The following is a 19,296-nucleotide window of genomic DNA, read 5'->3' on the forward strand; positions in this document are numbered from 1 at the left end:
TTTCTTTCTTTCTTTCTTTCTTTCTTTCTTTCTTTCTTTCTTTCTTTTCTTCTGCTCCAAATGGATCTTCAGATTTCTGCATACTCTAAATACTTTAAATGAGCAATTCTCCCTTTCCACTGGTACCTTTGTTCAATCTTAAACTGTTTTCTACAGTCACATTTGGAGAGTGCACTGAAAGATTTCTCTGGTTAAATTAAGATTCCTCAGCAAAATTCTCTTTAGCCATTTTTAAAGGGTGCCTGAAAATCCTTGAGCAATGAAGTGAAACTTTATTCAACTATGTTTTCTTTTTTAATTCATTCTATATGGGAAAGAATTAAGTATTAAGTATTTTTTAATTGCCTGATATTTCAGAATTCAGACATTTAAAGAAAAATCAAACAAGAGCAATTACTTTGAGATAATCATCTTATCAATTCACCAAAACAACCAGCACTTGATAGTCAGCTATTTTAACACTAGCCTCTACTATCAACCTGAGTCCCTAACTATTGATGTTTCTAGAATTACTATTGTGCCTATCTCCAATCAGGAGTAATTCCTTCTTCCCTAGTTCCCTGCTCTTGTAACAAGATTAAGAGCTTTGTTGGACTTGGTTTTGAGTCCAAGCTCACGGAGCCCACTTAGATTATTTCTCTGCCTCAGCATTGTCATCCTTTGTGAACAGAATATATCTAACTCAAGTGTTGTTGTGAAAATAGATGGTTATATTAAGAACCTTTGATGATACCTGAAACTTTCAGATCCATCATCAAGCTTTGGGACCATAGAAAATGGCTGGAGGGATTTTTACAACTGTATAGATGGGTTGTATTGAAGTTCCTCTGTCACTGTACCTCACTCTATAAAAACACAGAACCCTGCAACTGAACTCTCAGAGGGGCCCTGTAGCCTGTTTTATCCAATGAAATGTTAGCAAAAGTAGAAACTTGAAATATGCTTGAATGACTGGGTTTTCATGCTCTTACACCTCTATCCACCATAGGAACATGTCTGGGCTAGCCTGCCAGAGAAATGGAAAATCACTAGAGCAGAGTCAAGTCACCTGGGACACCCCCTGGACTTGTAAGCCTCATCCAACAACCATCACCCCACAACCCACTCCACCATGGACTTCACAGTACCCTTTAACAAAGGTCACTTTCAAGTCCTTTAACATGTGTAGAGTTGAAAGGATATAGACAAGCTACTATAAAGTAAAAAATGCCTAATAACTCTGTATTTAACATCATACACATATTTAATATCCATTTGTATTACATATATGTCCATATATGTTGGAAACTTCTTTAAAAACTGCTCCTTCAATTTGCCCCTCCACCACCTGCATTTCTCCCCACTGCATTTCCTGTTTTGATCCAACCTGTCATTTCTCTCAAGAGTCTAAAAAAGGCCTAAGTTGGGATGCTTTCCAGATGCTTAGTAAGCACTGACTGAACTGACCCTGAAGAAATTGCTTCAGAGGATTTCCCCCACCATTTTTTCTTGTATCTATTTGCTTTATTCACAGTTTATATTTGGCCACAACTTGGTTAAAGCAGTGTTCCAAAGGGTAAAGTTGGTTTCCTCTGTTGAGAAAGTAATATTCCTAGGGTTGAGGAAGGAAAGTTCCAACACATATTTTTTCCTTCCTCAGAGGACTTTAATTCAGAAGTTCTGGGTATAGAATGGATATTTAACCTAAATTAAGTAACTTCTATGAAGAAGAAAATAGGGTTTTGTTGGTGGCATTTCAGGTTTTGAGCATCACTATTGAGCATCTTGTCGGAGATCTCTGTTTAAGTTGTGCATGGCATGACTTTATGCTCCTGTTGTCTAGCAGGGAGCTTTGCATCTGTGTGCACATGTCCCCTGCTCCTCACACTAGGAGTCAAAGCTGGTCTGTCATAGTGCTGATACTTTAACAGGTAGTTCACAGGAGAGATAGGTTTATTTTTCAAGCCTCCCTTTTTGCTGCAAAACATCTAAGCACAAATTCAATTATTTCCTATTTTCTGATAGACACATCGCCTTATTCTAAGAGAAAAGTTAGAAATTTTTTAAACATAAGCAGAACAGGCTTTAAAGGAAAAAAAATCTAGAAAATTATATTCAAAAAATAGACAAAAGGATCTGAGGAGGAGGGTAAGAAAGAACAAGAAAGAAACAAGAAAAACCAGAAAGTATAGAAAATGTCTGGGGGTGCCCGGGTGGCTCAGTCAGTTAAGTGTCAGACTTCAGCTTGGGTCATGATCTCATGGCTCATGGGTTCTGTGCTGACAGCTGAGAGCCTGGAGCCTGCTTTGGATTCTGAGTCTCCCTCTCTATCTGCCCCTCCCCCACTCATGCTCTGTCTCTCTCTCTCTCAAAAATGAACATTAAGAAAAAAATTTTAGGGGGGCCTAGATGCCTCAGTTGGTTAAGCGTCTGACTTCGGCTCAGGTCATGATCTCATTGTTCCTATGTTCAAGCTCCACGTGGGCTCTGTGCTGACAGCTCTGAGCCTGGAGCCTGCTTCTGATTCTGTGTCTCCCTCTGTCTCTGCCCCTCCCCTGTTTGCACTCTCTCTCTCTCTCTCTTTCAAAAATAAATAAACATTAAAAAGAATTTAAAATGAGAAAAGAAAAAAATTAAATCATAGGATACTAAATATAGATCAAGGTTTCAGATACTTTCCGGTTTTTACTCTCAATGCTCAAATTCCTGAATTGTAAAACAAGGACTCAGACTAGTCTTTCAGGCAGCAAAATGTTCTCTAAGTAAGAAAGGGCCGAGGTGAGATATACCTTTGTTAACCCTTAGTAAAAAATCTAACATGGCTGTTAGAAAAGGGAGGAAGAAGAGTAAAGTATTCTCCAGACTCAGAAGCACTTTGAGAACGGGGTTGGGGGGGAAGGCAAGCTACTTCATACCTTTTACAGAATAACTTAATGCATGGGGTTCAAGGGAGAGGGAACCACAGAAATATGTCAAACAGTTCACAACTACTCTCCACAAAGTCTGATCCTTGACCCAGAGCTTTTATAGAGTAAGGAGCTCATTAAGGTGAGTTTGAAGGGTAGTTAACTAAAGTGAAGCCTGCTGTGCACCAATCAGATCTACTAGTTATCTAAAGTAGTACCACCCTCTCACCAGTCCAGTCTCCTAGTTATCTAAAGTGGTGCCACCTGTGTGATAGCCCTATCCGCTAGTTATCTAAAGCACCTTCTGAGCACCAGTTTAGGGAAGATGAGAATAAACCTTCCCAAATTCTGGTCAGGCATACTTGAACCTCCATGGGGCTGGAACAGGTAGCCTCAAGGGAGGTCATTGGGTGGCATGAACAAGATGGAGTTGGTGCTGTTTTAGTACTTCTACAGTAGTGTCTAATGAAACATTTCATACAGACAAAAAACTGGAGACTTTTTTTCTCCACAAATTTGTTACATTTTTAAAAATTAATGTTTATTTATTTTTGAGAGAGAGAGAGAGAGAGAGAGAGCGCCAATGGGGGAGGGGCAGAGAGAGAGGGAGGGAGAGAGGGAGACACAGAATCCAAAGCAGGCTCTAGGCTCCGAGCTGTAAGCACACAGCCCGATGCGGGGCTCGAACTCACGAATTGTGGGATCATGACCTGAGCTGAAGTCAGAGGCTTAACCGATTGAGCCACCCCGGCACCCCAAATTTGTTACATTTTTAGAAAAATTTGCCATATTACTTAAACAACAACAAAAACAAATTTTACACTTTTAGAGAAGTTTCAGGATGACAGCAGAAGTGAGGAGAAGGCACAGCAATGTCTCATATACCCTCTGCCTCTACACATGCACTGCTGCCCCCGTTATCAACCTCCCCCCACCAAGGTAGTATGTTCGTTCCAATTGACGGAACTCTGTTGACACATCATAATCACCCAAAGTCCAATCTCAGAGAATTTTAAAGCACTTGCTACAGATCCCCTCCATCACATACTATAGCTTCTCAGGGGAGCCTTACCTCAGCAGCCTCATAGGAGGCTTGTGGATGTGTGACCTACATGACAAAAGGGATTTCCTAAATTTGATTAACTTATACATCTTGAGATGGGGAGATCATCCTGTATTATTTGGGTGAGCCCAAGGATATCATAAGAGTTCTTATAAGGGAAAGAGAAAGCAGGGCAGTTAGAGACAGATAGAAAAGGAAGCAAAGGTTGCCTTGTTCTGGGGCCACAAGGAAAAGACTGTGAGCAGCCTCTAGAAAAGGCAAAGCAGGGAATGATGCCCTAGAGACTCCAGAAGGAACATAACTCTGCCAACCCATTTTATATTTCTGACCCTCAAAATTATGTATTTGTATATTTTTTGAGCCACTAAGTTTTTGGCTCATTTGTTTTAGCTGCAACAGGACACAACTGTGCTGCCCAAGATAAAGGCCTACCTCAAAGATATTTATGGATGTGAATTTTGCCTAACATAGTGGATTACAACTGATACATTATACAAACTCTCATGTTGAGAAGAATGATTTCAAGTTGAAATTAAAAGGACACATTACAACTTGACCAGAGACCTCTGAACTTCTAAACTACTGTACATAGGAAACAGGCTGAGAAATTTCCTCACTTATATACACCAGTGACTTATTATACAAAAATAATGATGCCAAAGGGATATATCCAAGAGATGGCAGAGGACAACTCTAGAGACCGAGATTGAGCCATAATCAAGGAATTGACAACACGTGTCCAGCTGGATGTCGGAAATGCTATATAGCAATGACTGCTGTGGGTATCTAGTTTTCTCTGAATCAGAATATCTGTACAGATCTCCTTAGGTCTCCTTAATTCACAGGGGTTCCAAGGAGCTTTCTCAGGAACTGCAATGCGAAGAGCACTATCAAACATGCACATGGTTTGAATAAAAGAGCTTAGACCTTGAATCTGAGACTGTTGCCATAAAAAAGTGGGGAGGGGGAGAATAGTCCTGGAGAAGGCTTCCATAACAAAGTATTACAAATTGGGTAGCCTAAACAACAGAAATACATTGTCCCACAATTCTGAAGTCTAGAAATCCGAAATCAAGGTATTCTAAAGACTGGTTCCTTCTGAGGGCTGTGAGGGAAGGATCTACTCCAGGCCTCTCCTGGCTGACAGATGGTCATTTTTTGTCTCTCACATCTTCCTTCTATGTGTGTGTCTGTGTCTAAAGCCTCCTTTTTTGTAAGAACACTCGTAATATTGGATGAAGGGCCACTGCAAGTGACCTCATTTTAATTTGATTACTTCTATAAAGCCTGTTTCCAAAGGTCACATTGTGAGCTAGCAGAAAGTCGGACTTCAACTTATGAATTTTGAAATGACACAATTCAACTCACAAAATAAACACATAGGTTTTTAACGAAGAGGTAACCCTAAATGGGACACGAGGAGTAAAGAAGCAGATTCCTCACACATATTTGGGTGAAGAACATTAGAAGCCTGAGAACTCCATGTGCCAAGGCTCTGAGTTGGTGATTTATCAGAATTCAGGTGCATGTGTGTACTAGTGATTGATTTAAGGCCCCCGGCCCCAAATGCACATTACATTGTCCATTCTGTGACAGAGCTGGACTCTAAAGATTTCTCCTTTGCCAACTGGCCTGATGCTAATTTTGCTTTGTCAGTAGAGGGTGCTGGAGGCACATGGCAGGAGTTAAGGCTTTTCTTCCTGGTTCCAGGGTATGCTTCTTAAAAAATCCCTGCATTGTAGAAGGTCTCTCTCTGCAGGGCCAGGTCCTTGAAGTGTGAGCGGCTTCTGCAGTGGCAGTAGCCAGCAACACATGGCACACCCTACCCCCATAGGTAGTTTCTAAGGAAACCCAGAGGATGCATTACCAGCAACTCTGGCTAGCATGGCAATGTAATAAACTCCATCCAGTAAACTATGACCACACCCTCACAATGAGGCCTGGATCTTAACCCCAAAGATGTTCTTCTTTTAAACTGGTTCCTTTCTTGGGTGTCCTGTGTTAGCTCTAAGTGTTGTGACTATGCCTTATATATCCCTAAATTCTTTATATATTTGATAACTCCTTATTAGGCAATCACAATTACTACAATACCCTGTTAAAATTAAGAATTCTTTATATTAAATTGTTCCTAATCTAATGACAGTGTGATTTCTGTCTCCTCATAGGGCCCTGACTTAGGTATTATGCCAGAACTTATTGAAATATCATCAGGCAGATTGGAAGGCAGAGTGTGGGCTCTATAATGGGACTCAAGGAATGATTCTCAGTACGATGCTGTAAACTAGCCCACAGGATGCTACTATCTCTGCCAAAAATGAGAGAAATCAGGAAGCAATTGATGCATTTTCCAGGAAAACTTCTGTTTAGCTTCAATCCAAGGAAGGGGAGGCAGGTGATGACTTCAAAAACATACTGTGCCTTCTAGGTTGCCATATAAAGCCCCATACTCTTCAAGCACTGCTGGTTCTCTTCTCTCTTGTTCTATTTAATATCAAATTTCCACTTTACATGAAAACATCAGAGTAGCTGAATCTAAATTACACTGGAATGGGGGGAGGGAGCACCATTATCTATAGTCCAGAAAGTAAAAAGTAGAAAGAAAAAAAAAAAAAAAAGGTAAATGGAAAAGCCAATTGATTTTGTCTCTTCCCAAAAACCTCCATGGAAGCCAAAGATTTTACTTTTATCTAATCAACAAGAGCTGGGTCATATGGCCATGTCTTGCTCAACTATTAAAAAGTGGCTAGGAAAAAGGGAAATGTGGAAGGGAGTGGAGTGAGTCAACCAACAGTATATGCCCACTTATGTATATAAGTCCTGTTCTCTTCTCCAAAACAACCCTAATTGACCTTTCCCAGTGGTGTGGAGATACGAACGACAGGAGGTTTGTATAAAATGGGTCATAAACTTTCTATAATGTTGGACTTTTGAATCTTTAAAAATTAATGAACAACGGAGAAACAATATTTATATTTCAAGTAATAAATGACATCAGGAAAATATTTAACTTTTTAAGCACAGGCTTATTATTCGGTAAAGATTGTGAGCAGTTTGTCATCCAGCACATAGAGAAAGCCATTACTAACACACAGGCTACAGTTTCTTCTTCCATATAAGAGCTATATATTTGTTCTACATGTTTTCACTGATTTGAACATATATATATATATATATATATATATGAACTTATTTTCTTGGCAACACATTCAAATTTACCTATTTTTAAAGGCTGATATAAATCTATTCTGTTTAACCAATTAGATATTGATGGTAATTTAGAGAAAGATGATTTCCTTTTGAGACTCTTAAACACAGATTGCTGTCAAATACATGATACTTAATATTTGTAATTCAAGAAAAGAAATACAATTTTTCAAAAAACATGACTGCATTGTATGCATGCTGGCACACAAAACTCACACAAAAGGCTAAATATGAACCACGTATAAATATAGTTAAGTGTCAAAACATTTAAATTCTCATCAATGTATGTATATATTGTATATATAGAGAGAGCAATTTATGCTCTTTTTTTTTTTTACCAGATAGGATTTAGCAAGCTTGTAAATTTAGTTTAAAAATTAAAACATTTACCTCATAGTTTTGTTACCACTATCTTCTAAAGTTGAGCATAGAAAACAGAAATGATGTCTCCACTCAGATGAAATAGGTTGAGAAGGGACTAAACTTAAGTTTACTTTCAATTGCTTCTATTGACACATTTATTCACTTAATGAGCATTTACTGAGTGACTACCATGCACCAGGCCCAATAATTAATAAGTACATAAGTAAATATATCTTAGGTCACATAATAAGCTGTATGAAGAAAAATAAGTCAGCAAAAGGGACACAGAGAAAGGGAGAGGAATAGATATTTAAATAGTCCTGGAGTCTATTTAGTCAGCCTCACTGAAATGACCTCTGACCTAACAGAGGTGAAGGAACAGACCATGCTGGCATTTGAGGAAGAACAATCTATGCCTAGTGGGGATAGGACATTGAGGTCCAGAAAAAGTAAAAACCCTGTGTGTGTGTGTGTGTGTGTGTACTTGCTCTGCTCAGGAAGAACAAGCAGGTCTGGAGCACCGGGAACCTGACGGTGAGTAGATATACAGGAAGTCAAAATTGTAGGTGGAAGTCAAAGCATCCAGAACATTGTGGGCACTTGTTATGATGTTTGGCTTTTACTCTGAGTGGCATGGGAAAACCGAAGCATTTTGAGCAGGACTATGATGACTCCACTCTCTGCTGGTCAAACAGAGACTTTGGTGGGGAGTAGGAGTAGCAAAAGCCAGTGATGAGGTACATTAGTTAGGAAGCCGTTATAATAGCCTGGTTAAAGATAATAGTGGCTTGTCCATAGAAATAGTAGCAGAGGTATTGGGAAATGGTATTATATTGGATATAATTTGAAGGTAACGTTAATAAGATTTAATAAGTAATTAATTTGGGGATATGAGAGATAAAATGAGTAAAGGATGAATCACTCCAAATTTTTCAGTTAGAGCAAAAGGAAGGATATATTCACCATTGCTTATGTTGGGATAAATTGGATAAGGGTGTTAGATCAGAAATTCAGTTGTGGGCATAATAAACTTGAAGTGCACATCAGACATCCAAGTAGACATGTTGAGTAGTCAGTTGGAGGTAACAGTGTGAAGTTCAGCAGACAGCTTCAAGATAGAGATAGGCATTGGGGAAATATTAGCATACAGATGATATTTAGAGCTATGTGACTAAATGAATCACTGCAGTTAATGTTACTAATGCCTGGGATATGTCAGTCATTGTATTAGGGCCTTCCATATTTAATACCCACACCAATTTTGTAATGAAATGGAGCCCAAGAGAGATCAAATAAATTCCCACAGTTATATAACTAGAAAATATTCATTTCAATGTTACCTGAAAGTAAAATCTATTCTTCCATGAGAGTAGACACACTGCATTCCTTGCTCTAAATGCATTGAATGTTATTCCCACATGACTGTAGAAAGGCCACTAATGTTTAGATCTAAAAAGCATGCTGATTTCCCTACTGTTAAAGAAACAACAGATTGAAAATGGAGTCACTTGTGCTAAGCCCCACGCCAGCAAACCAAAACTTAACAGCAACCTAACTGCAGTTTCAGCCTTGTCCAGGAATGTGACCTTTAATCAGTCAGTCTGGAATTTCCTGGCCAGCATTAGTGAGGTGATTGGCCTGATCTCTGATCAGCCCCTGCCTTCCCCACAAAGGGAAGGTGGCATTGTTGGAAACAATATTTTCTTTTGTTTTTGACCTCCTCATCCCTCCCTCTACTCCCATTCTCTGTCTAAAAACCTTCCATTTTACACCATTCCTCAGAGTTCTTTTTTATTTGCTAGACAGGATGCTGCCCAACTCATGAATAATTGAATAAAGCCAACTAGATCCTCAAATTTACTCAGTTTATTTATTTATTTATTTATTTATTTTTTAACACTACCTTCTGCTATCTCCACTTACCAAACTTTCCTCCCATTTCAGGAAATGTTAGCATCCTATCCCTCTGATTTCCTCCAAACCCTAATATTCTTGTTGAGAGATAATTTGAAACTATCATGTTTTGCTTTACCAGGGGGAGTTATCAGTATTTCCAAACACAAAGGAGACATTTCTGTAAATTTATTGTAGGGAACAGCAATTTTAAACAGACCTAAACTCATTGCAATGCACAATTCCAGTTCTTTTTTAGAGCCTGTGCATATTATTAAAGACTGGGGGCAAAAAAGAGGTTTTTTTTTTTCTTATGTATGTATTACTTGTATCTGTTATATATATAAGCATAAGTGTGGATGTATACTTTCTTAATAAATGCACTTGTGAAATCTATTGCTACTTTGAAATTTTATCACTGCTCTAAGCTTGTAAGTTTTCAAGACTCACAATTCCTGGTACATGCAACAAAATTATCTAGGCAATAGAAAGTCATAAAAAATAGTCATAAGCTTTTAGAAGTTTAATTTTATAGGAATAAATGAAAATATTGCAAAAATGTTGATTGGTAATGAATCTCTGGATGTAAGTGTGATTTTAAATATAAACTTGTTTCAAAAGTCACAGCTAATCATTTTATTCTTCTATATTTCAATGAAGAGAAGAAAATTATACACCATTGTAAATAAATCTCCCAAACCAAAATAGGTTAGTACATGTGAATATTATGTTTTGCCATGGTAATGTGTTCTTAGTCAAAGTTCTCCAATGTCAAACCTTCTAAAGGAAAGCTAAGTAAAAGAGAAAAAGTTATAGAATTTAACTAAGGCTTCTAAGTCACCATAAAGATAATTTAAAATAGGTTTCTCTTCATAAAAAGAATCAAAATTTAAGTTCTAAATTTCCATATTTCCATTTTTTTAAGTTATGGTCATAGAAGATTGATATAGATATATAAAACAATGAGTTAAACTTTTTTTTCTTTAACACAAAACAAATTTCTTAAAAATTGGTGATTAAGAAAGTGTCCTGGTAAAGTAACATAATATGAAGCACAGTTATCAATTAGAGCTGCCTACCTAATATCCTTACCAACCTCCAATTTTGTTAAGGATAATGGTGTACCTATATTCAGTATGTTCAGATTCTCACACTTCTTTACAGATGCATCCATGTGACACAGTTTTAGCCAATGAGATGCAATCAGAAGTTGAGGGGGCAGGAGTTGTCTAAGGCTTATTAAAGATAGAAAATACTTAAAACGTGCCTTCAAACATTTTACTTCACTCATTCCTTTCTCTCTCTGGGGAATGAAGATGCAAGCTGGAGGACAGGCAGTAATCTTGAAACCATGAGGCTAGGGGCATGAGGACAAAAGCCACAGACTAAACATAGCTGAGTAAATAGTGCAAAAAAAAGAATCTGGTCCTTAATGTCATTACGAATCTGCCATATCAGCCCAGGCCTACCTATTTTGACTTTTCAGATGGGAAAAATAACACCTTTGTGGTTGTTTTGATCAGTATTAGTCTGGTTTATTATTAGTAGCTGTATACTTTTAACTAACACAGTATACATAAGAAATTCCCCCATCCATTTCTGCACAAGAATTAAGCAAAGGATATTTTAACATGATTTCTAGTCTGTAGATCAAATTTCCTTGAGGACACATGCTATTGCCTAGCCTCAGTATATAGCAGCTCTTCTATAATTATTTGGGGAGATAAAGTGATAAATGAATAAATTAATGAATAGTTGTTAATGTAAGAACATGAGGTTTTTTTTAGGAAAATTATTTCAATGCCAGGAAAATTACTCTGAAATGTTTCTAATATATAGAATAATTTTTATTCTTAGTGATGAGATATCTCAAGTTCCCAAAATATCTGTAAGAAAAGTTTTAATTTATATATAACCAAGCCAATGCTTAGCAATTTCTCTAAATGTAAGCTTAATGTAATGTAATGTTACATAATTATTCAAGACAGTTGAAAAATATATGACTGCATTATATTGTAGAGAACTTTTAATGATTACCTATAAATAATGCAAAACTAATCAAAGTAAGTAAACTGCCTCGAGTTATTTTAGCAGATGATTTGACAATAGGTTAATAGTAATAAAAACAGCAGTAGAAGGGAAGTAACATGGTTCTGAGGCTTTTCTTCTATCTTCAGGGATGCCTGAGGACTTGGAATTTGGTGAAACCTACTGCAATATTATCTCAAGGAATGAGAAGGAGTTTACCTTTACAGATCCCAAATAAGTGAAAATCTGGCCAAGGAAGATAAACTAAATTAAGCAGCTATAAGCAAGGCACAGTTAATACTGTTGATGAGATGCTGCTGCCCCAGAGGAGTGCAGTCGTGATGCCTGAGGGGTTACCCGGCTGGCTGGTCACAAACACTTGAGAGCTTCTCTGAAATTACCTGCACACATTCTGCTTAGCTCCTGTGACCACATGCATATAAGTGCAAAACGGCTGAAACATTGGAAGCTGTTGTTGGAAGGTACAAGACTTGTGCTGTTGTGTTGTTTTTTGTCATATATCCTGTATGAAAGCTAAGTATACTTGGTGTTGGGTAAAATCTATCGTACTTTGTGAGTTTGAGAGTCTCTCTGAATCCAAGACCACTCCTTCTAGTAGAAGAAAGTGGGTGATACACCTGACTAGTTTCCAATGTGACCCCAACACAAAGTACTTAACCGAAGATTTTCATAAAATATAATAGCATACCACAGTTGTAATTAGCTATATTAAAACAATGTCTCCATACGACAATATATTCTGTACTTTTCCTCAAAAAATACATAGCCTTGGCTATGGTGCTCTATCTTGCTACCACACTACTGTTTCAATAACTTCTCCCTTGTTGGAGATACTTGTGGCTCCTAAATCCTAGGGTGGGAGCCCAGCAATATGGAGAAAAGTGAAGGAGAGGAGAGAATGTCAGGGAACATCCTCCTCCCCCAGAATTCACCTCTACCCCTCCTGCTTTCTCAAGAATCTCACTCGCAGCATCTGGCTGGCTCAGTTGAAGGAGCATGAGACTCTTGATCTCAGTGCTGTGGGTACAAGCCCCACACTGGGTGTAGATTATTAAAAAAAAATCATTAAAAAAGGAATCTCTCTCACTCTACAGTTTTCTGATATTTTAAACTCCCCTTTCTCTCTTACCTGGACCCTTCTCAATAACTTTTAAGAATGTTCAATTCTCTCACATTAAAACAACCAAAGAAGCTAAATTAGGCAACAGAACTTCCTCCTCCAGCTACCACCCTGCCCCCCTTTAGCTTGTTCTCTTTACCTTTTATATTTTATTTTTTTTAAATGCTTATTTATTTATTTTGAGAGAGAAAGAAAGAGAGCAGGGAAGGGGCAGAGAGAAAGAAGAGAGAGAATTCCAAGCAGGCTTCCATGCTTAGTGTGGAGCCTGATGCAGGGCTCAATCTCATGACCCTGAGATCATGGTCTGAGCAGTAATCAACAGTTGGAGACTTCACTGAGCTACCCAGGTGCCCCTCTTTACCTTTTTATTATTTAACATAATCCATCACATCTCTCCACCTCCCAGATAACACCTGTCATCTCTCTCCTCAACTCCTGTAATAGCCTCCTGGCTGGTTTCTCTGCCTCTGTTATGATTCCCCTCAAATCTTTTCTCCACACTGCCCCAAACACATATTTTGGGAAGGCAATACAGATCATGTTAACTCCTCACACTAAACACCTTTCCATGGATCCTTTTCCATTTGAGCATTTAGACCAATGTTCTTTAAAGGCTCTTGGAGGCCCTGTGTGATCTCTCTTGCTATCTCTCTCCAGCCTTATCTTCCTGACTGCCCTTAGCAATTTGAGTTTCAATCAGACAAACTTTTCATTTTCACTTTCTTTTACTTACACTCAATATGTTCCCTCTTGCCATAGAGTCTTCCTGTTATACTTTCCATTTACCTATATTTACTTAACCAATTTCCACTTATTCTGTACATTGCAATTTAGCACCATTTTTCCCCATGAGATCCTTCACCGAGTACATTAAATTCCCTCTATACTCTGATATCATACCTCATACCTTTCTTCCTTAGAACAGTCAACAGTTTTCATCTCATGCATATTGTGGGGATGAGTGAAAGAATACCTACCTTCTCTATTAGGCTATGTATTCCATGGGTTTTTAGACTTAATTTTTGTTCAGTCTTGTAACCCCAGGGCCAGTGTGCCAGTGCCTGGCATATACTTAGTAATAAATACCTGTCGACTAAGGTTGCTTCTATGCCTTTCTCCAATTTTGCTGTTTCTTTCTGAGACGTTTCTGTGCTTTCAGTTCAAAGAGAGGGGAGAGAAGAAAATACCAAAGGTGCTGCAATTTTTCTCTTGATCTTTAATCCGCTTTTTATTTTTTCTCCTCTTTAAAATCCTGCAAAGTTGAGTCTCCAGATATGTGATGGGGGAAAAAAAAGTATATATTTCTACATTTCATTCAGATGAATGAATGAATATGACCATTCAGATATGGCCTAAGATGCAATCCGTGAGTGCTTGTTTCTGTCCCAAAAGATGCATTTGGCCCATAACACAAGGGGGGAGTAAAAGTACCAATAAACACTTGGGATTCCAGATATTACTATATTGGCCAAGAAAAGAGGAATAGGGGAAAAAATGGAAAAAAGGTTTTCCAGTAGAAGCCATTTGGAAGAGGAAGAACTCCAGCAGGACTCCTCAAATGGGAGGCACGAGATGGAGGCAAAGAGGACGTACCTCAACCCAAGACCTTAGATTCATTTGAATATATCAATTGAATGAATGATATTTTTCATTTCTTGCAAATTGTGAAATGAAGGACTTGTAGCAGCTAAATTTCAATTTAGCACTCATGACATGTAGTTCCTTAAAATCTCATTGATTTATACACTTGCTCTTCTTTTTTTCATGGTTATGATAAATAACTAAAAAATTGAGTCTATCACAACGGTGATAAATAAGGTCATTTTTCATTTATAATGGAAAGCTTGTCTTTCTTGAGGTTATATGCCGCATAGGTAGAAGCTGAAACTTACTCATAACATGAATGATGGGTAGCTAAAGGGTCCGTTTGTCATAGTCCGTCTAGTGCAAACGAGATGGCTACAAAGCTTAGAGCCCATCCATTTATTTACAGAGACAGATTAATTTTTCCATCTTTTATTTTCTCTTTTGAACCTTAGTTTACAATGAAGGTTCCTGGAGTCTTCCCTGAAACATACACGCACACAGAATGTGACAATTTTCATGGTCTCCAGGTCTCAAATATTTCACTGAGGAAAAAGGAAGACTTTGAGAAGTTTTAAAGACAAGGAAAAAAAACAGAATTGTGAAAGAAAAGATTAAGATTCAGACAGAATGTAAAACCTTTGAAATTATGTTTTTTTTCAGTACAAAATGATGTTTTCAGGTGAAGAAGTCTCCACCAGTGCCATGTTTTAAGCTGCTGAAACAAGAACAGCCTGTCCTGTTCAGCCTTAAATAGAGATTTGAATTGTATTACCATTACTATGGGGAAATTGTTTAATGCATTTGGCTTGCTAAATATTTCTTCTTGGGGAAAAAAAAAAGAAGGAATATCTACAATGATTGGCAACAGAACAACATAAAAAATCATCAGAATATTTATGTTTTTTTATGTAAAAGAACATCCATTAAAGAGTTAGGTCTAAGGAATTCATTTTGAAGGGAATTAGCCCAAGGAGCTAACTGACTTATGGATTACAAAAGAATATTTTAATGATACATCAAAAAATGTAGTTGCTTTGGGCATCAACTGAAATATTAGGAATTACCATAATTGAATACATTTTCAAATATAAATAAAATGCAAATCTGACATCAGTTGCTATTTATTTGGATTAGAATGGTAAATACTTTTAATAACACATTAGAAAAATCATTAACTGAAGATCCATTTACTAAGTGACAATAATAAAAAGTGATGATCAAATGTGAGCAGATTTATATTTGCAATCTCAAATCTTTCAGTAATTTCTCATAAATAATCTCTAGATTTACGGTGTTTTTCAATGGGGGCATTAATGTTACTTTAAGGAGACAATTCTCCCTCTTTGTGACTGGCTATATACTGTAAGACTTTTGACATTCTTCCTTCCTTGGTACTCAACTCTTCCCAGTCATTAAAACAACAAAAATCTCTCTTACAAACACACATTTTCAACTGCCTCCATGGGTTGGTGATGGTAATGCCTCCTTCCTTCAGAATGATTGCTAAAATATAAAGAAATGAGCTTCCCAGCAAACACTTCACAGTCATCTCTGAGTTACCGATTTGCTATATCAAAATGACATAAATGAAACCAGAGAATATATGGACTAGAGACACAGTATCGTAAAGATAAACACATTAAGTATTTTCAAAAGGGAAATAAGACATTCATTAGTATATTTTATTTATTTTATTTTATTTTTTATCTTATTTGAGACAGAGAGAGAGCACTCAATACAGGGAGAGGGGCAAAGGGACAGGGAAAGACAGAATCTTAAGCAGGCTCCATGGCCCAGCGCAGAGCCCAATACGGGGCTTGATCTCACAATCCTGAGATCACGATCTGCACTGAAATCAAGAGTTAAATGTGTAGTGGACTGAGCTACCCACGTGCTCCCATTAGCATATTTTTTAAGTTTATATATTTATTTTAAGAAAGAGGGAGAGTGCAGGGGAGGGCAGAAAGAGAGGGAGACATAGAATCCTCAGCAGGCTCCAGGCTGTCAGCACAGAGCCCCCTATCTCACCAACCATGCGATCACGACCTGGGCTTAAATCAAGAGTTGGATGCTTAACCAACTGAGCCACCCTGGGACCCAAACATATTTTAAAATTAAAAAAAGCTATTAAGATATTTTAGGAAAAGTTGAACTCTACAATGAACCTTCAGGAAAACCAAAAAGACTGATTTAAAATGTGATAATTATTTTATATGTGTCATTTTTTTTTCCATGAGAGATATGTATACCTTATTTAAATTTATTTTAATTCACTCACAGAGAGGAGAGAGGTGGGGGGGGGGGGAGAGAAAGCACAAGTGGGAGAGGAGCAGAGAGAGAGAGGGAGAGAGAATCCCAAGCAGGCTCTGCACTGTCAGTGCAAAGCCCAATGTGGGGCTAGAACTCATGAATGGTGAGATCATGACCCGAGCCGAAGGCAGATGCTTAACCAACTGAGCCACCCAGGAGCCCCTGTATACCTTAATTTAAAATATCAAAGTGAGGTTTTCTCATTATGTTAAGAATATATACAGTATTTCTAACATACATAAGGACAATTGAAATTCTAGGTGTCAGTTCACCTCTGTATCAGGATTTTGTCAACCTGAAAAACAGATCAATGTAATGTTATATATGATACATATTTTGTTATAAACCAATATATTAAAACAAACAAAAAGTATTTTATTTTAAATGTGATTTTGTAGTGTAAGTAGCATGTATTTAACTATTGTTTTAACTCTTAGCTATCTAAATTATGCACCAGTAAAAGGCTCTTTCCTCTAAAGAGCCTAATAGTATATATTCTAGGGTTTGCTTATCATATGGCCTCTGTTGCCACTACTCAATTCTGCCATGGCAGTGTAAAAGCAGCCACAGAAATAAGATAAAGAAGTGGGCATGGTTGTGTTTCCATAAAACTTCATTTAAAATAACAGGTGGCTTTGGTACACACAGGTGTACTTTGTCAAACCCTGGTGTCAATTATAAAATAACAAGAACGTCTTCAATAACGTAGATAAACTATGTCAAGAATGCATCTTTTCCATTGCTTTGAATTTTTTAAGAAAATGTGTAAAATTTCTACATTCTTAAATGTCTTTTAAGAATAAAGTTATATTAATAATAGAGAATGGCACACAAATCAGAAGTATATGCCAACTTTTTTTTTTTAATCACTAAGGAAAAAAATAAAAATAACCATTTTAGTTTGGGACTGGTGGCAGTGAATTTCTAATTTGATGGTATTGTATTACAGCATAGCCAATGAAAGGAATATCTTTTAATGGACTGTTTAGATAAATGGCGTTGATGTCTTAATCTAATAATATTTGAATACCAATAAAAGCTATACTCACACTTCACCAATTACACACACACACACACACACACACACACACACACAAAATCTGGCCCTTCAAGGTATTATATTGCTGTTATATTTAGCAATATAAGAACACACGAGGGAGTACTTTCCATGACTTCATGTGAATCTCTAGATCATCTAGATTTGAATTCCATTTCAACTTGAGGAATTCCTAAATCTTAGAGAAAGAAAATCACATCAAGGTTCTTGTGTGTGGTTAGTGCACTGAAATTTCGGTGGTTTCAAGTGTCATATACTCTCTATATGAACTCTAGAAATGGATTAAGATATTTGGCATTGATAAACCCAAATTCTTAAACCTAGTTTAGAAAGCCGTATATTTTAATGAATTCCACTATAACAGTTTTCTCAAAGTGTCGTCCTCTGATCTGTTTTATTAGAACCACTTAGAAAGTTTTTTTTTTTTTTAAACAGACATTTCAGTCCCCATCCTAAGCCCATTGGGTTAAAATCTCTGTAGAGAGTGATGAGTTTATAAATTCATGGATATATAGTCAGGATTTTCTGACATAATCATCCCAACTACATTTCTCTGACTAGCTTCTAGGGGGTCAATGTTTTGGGTAAGCTTATGGTATCGTTAAAGTGTGGATATGCTATTACTACCATTTCTGGATCCTTCATTAATGTTTTCTGTAAGGCTATTGGACTGTGAATGTTCATCCTCCTGGAGTGGTGCTTAAAGCCTATAGGCCAATCCACAGAACAAATCTTTATCATTATGGATGAGGCCAAATCTTAACAAATATATTGCAAAGAGTATTCTTCCATTATTGTTTTATTAGAATATGATGCTATATTGAGTAAGATAATGATTTATGATGAATGAAATACATTAAAATTTGAGAATTAAATATTTGAAAATATATTAAAAGCTTTCTTATATCAATAACCACAGCTTACAGTGCCTCCGACTACTCTAGTGAATTCTTAATAAAAGAGACCAGGGGAATTTGATTTCTTTCCCAGAAACTCTAATAGTAAATTCATGAAGGATTTAAATGTAGAATGCTGTGTGTAATCTTAATCAGATTGAGATCATTGAACCTAAACTATTTTCAGGCACATAGTTGTTAAAAAATTCAAGATGCTGAACTGAAAGTAGGATATGATAACTTGTCTTAAAGAATATGAAGTCTACAATAGCTTAATGCTAAAGCACATTAATTGGATTTAATAAACCTAACATCTTCACTATTCAAACACCATTCAATACTGGCCAGTTGTACATCATTTGGGACAATTTAGAGTTTGGGAATGTGCACTGACCATGTCTACCAAACAAATAGTATAGCAATCTTTATCAGAATAGTAATGTCTTGGGGCGCCTGGGTGGCTCAGTCGGTTGAGCGGCCGACTTCGGCTCAGGTCATGATCTCGCGGTCCGTGAGTTCGAGCCCCGCGTCGGGCTCTGTGCTGACAGCTCAGAGCCTGGAGCCTGCTTCAGATTCTGTGTCTCCCTCTCTCTCTGACCCTCCCCCGTTCATGCTCTGTCTCTCTCTGTCTCAAAAATAAATAAACGTTAAAAAAAATTTAAAAAAAGAATAGTAATGTCTTATCATGACATCTAAAGAAATTAAATATTGTCCAGTTTATTATCAAGTAAAATATTGGGGGGAAAAAGAGCAGATACAAACTATTAGGAAAAAACTATTAGGAATCATGCAGATTTAAATTGAAAGGGAGCATACAGTGAGTCATATGCATTCATTCATATGCATGCAATCTGCACTATGTAAGA

This window comes from Panthera uncia, chromosome D4, assembly GCF_023721935.1.
Source record: "Panthera uncia isolate 11264 chromosome D4, Puncia_PCG_1.0, whole genome shotgun sequence".
Taxonomy (NCBI): domain Eukaryota; kingdom Metazoa; phylum Chordata; class Mammalia; order Carnivora; family Felidae; genus Panthera; species Panthera uncia.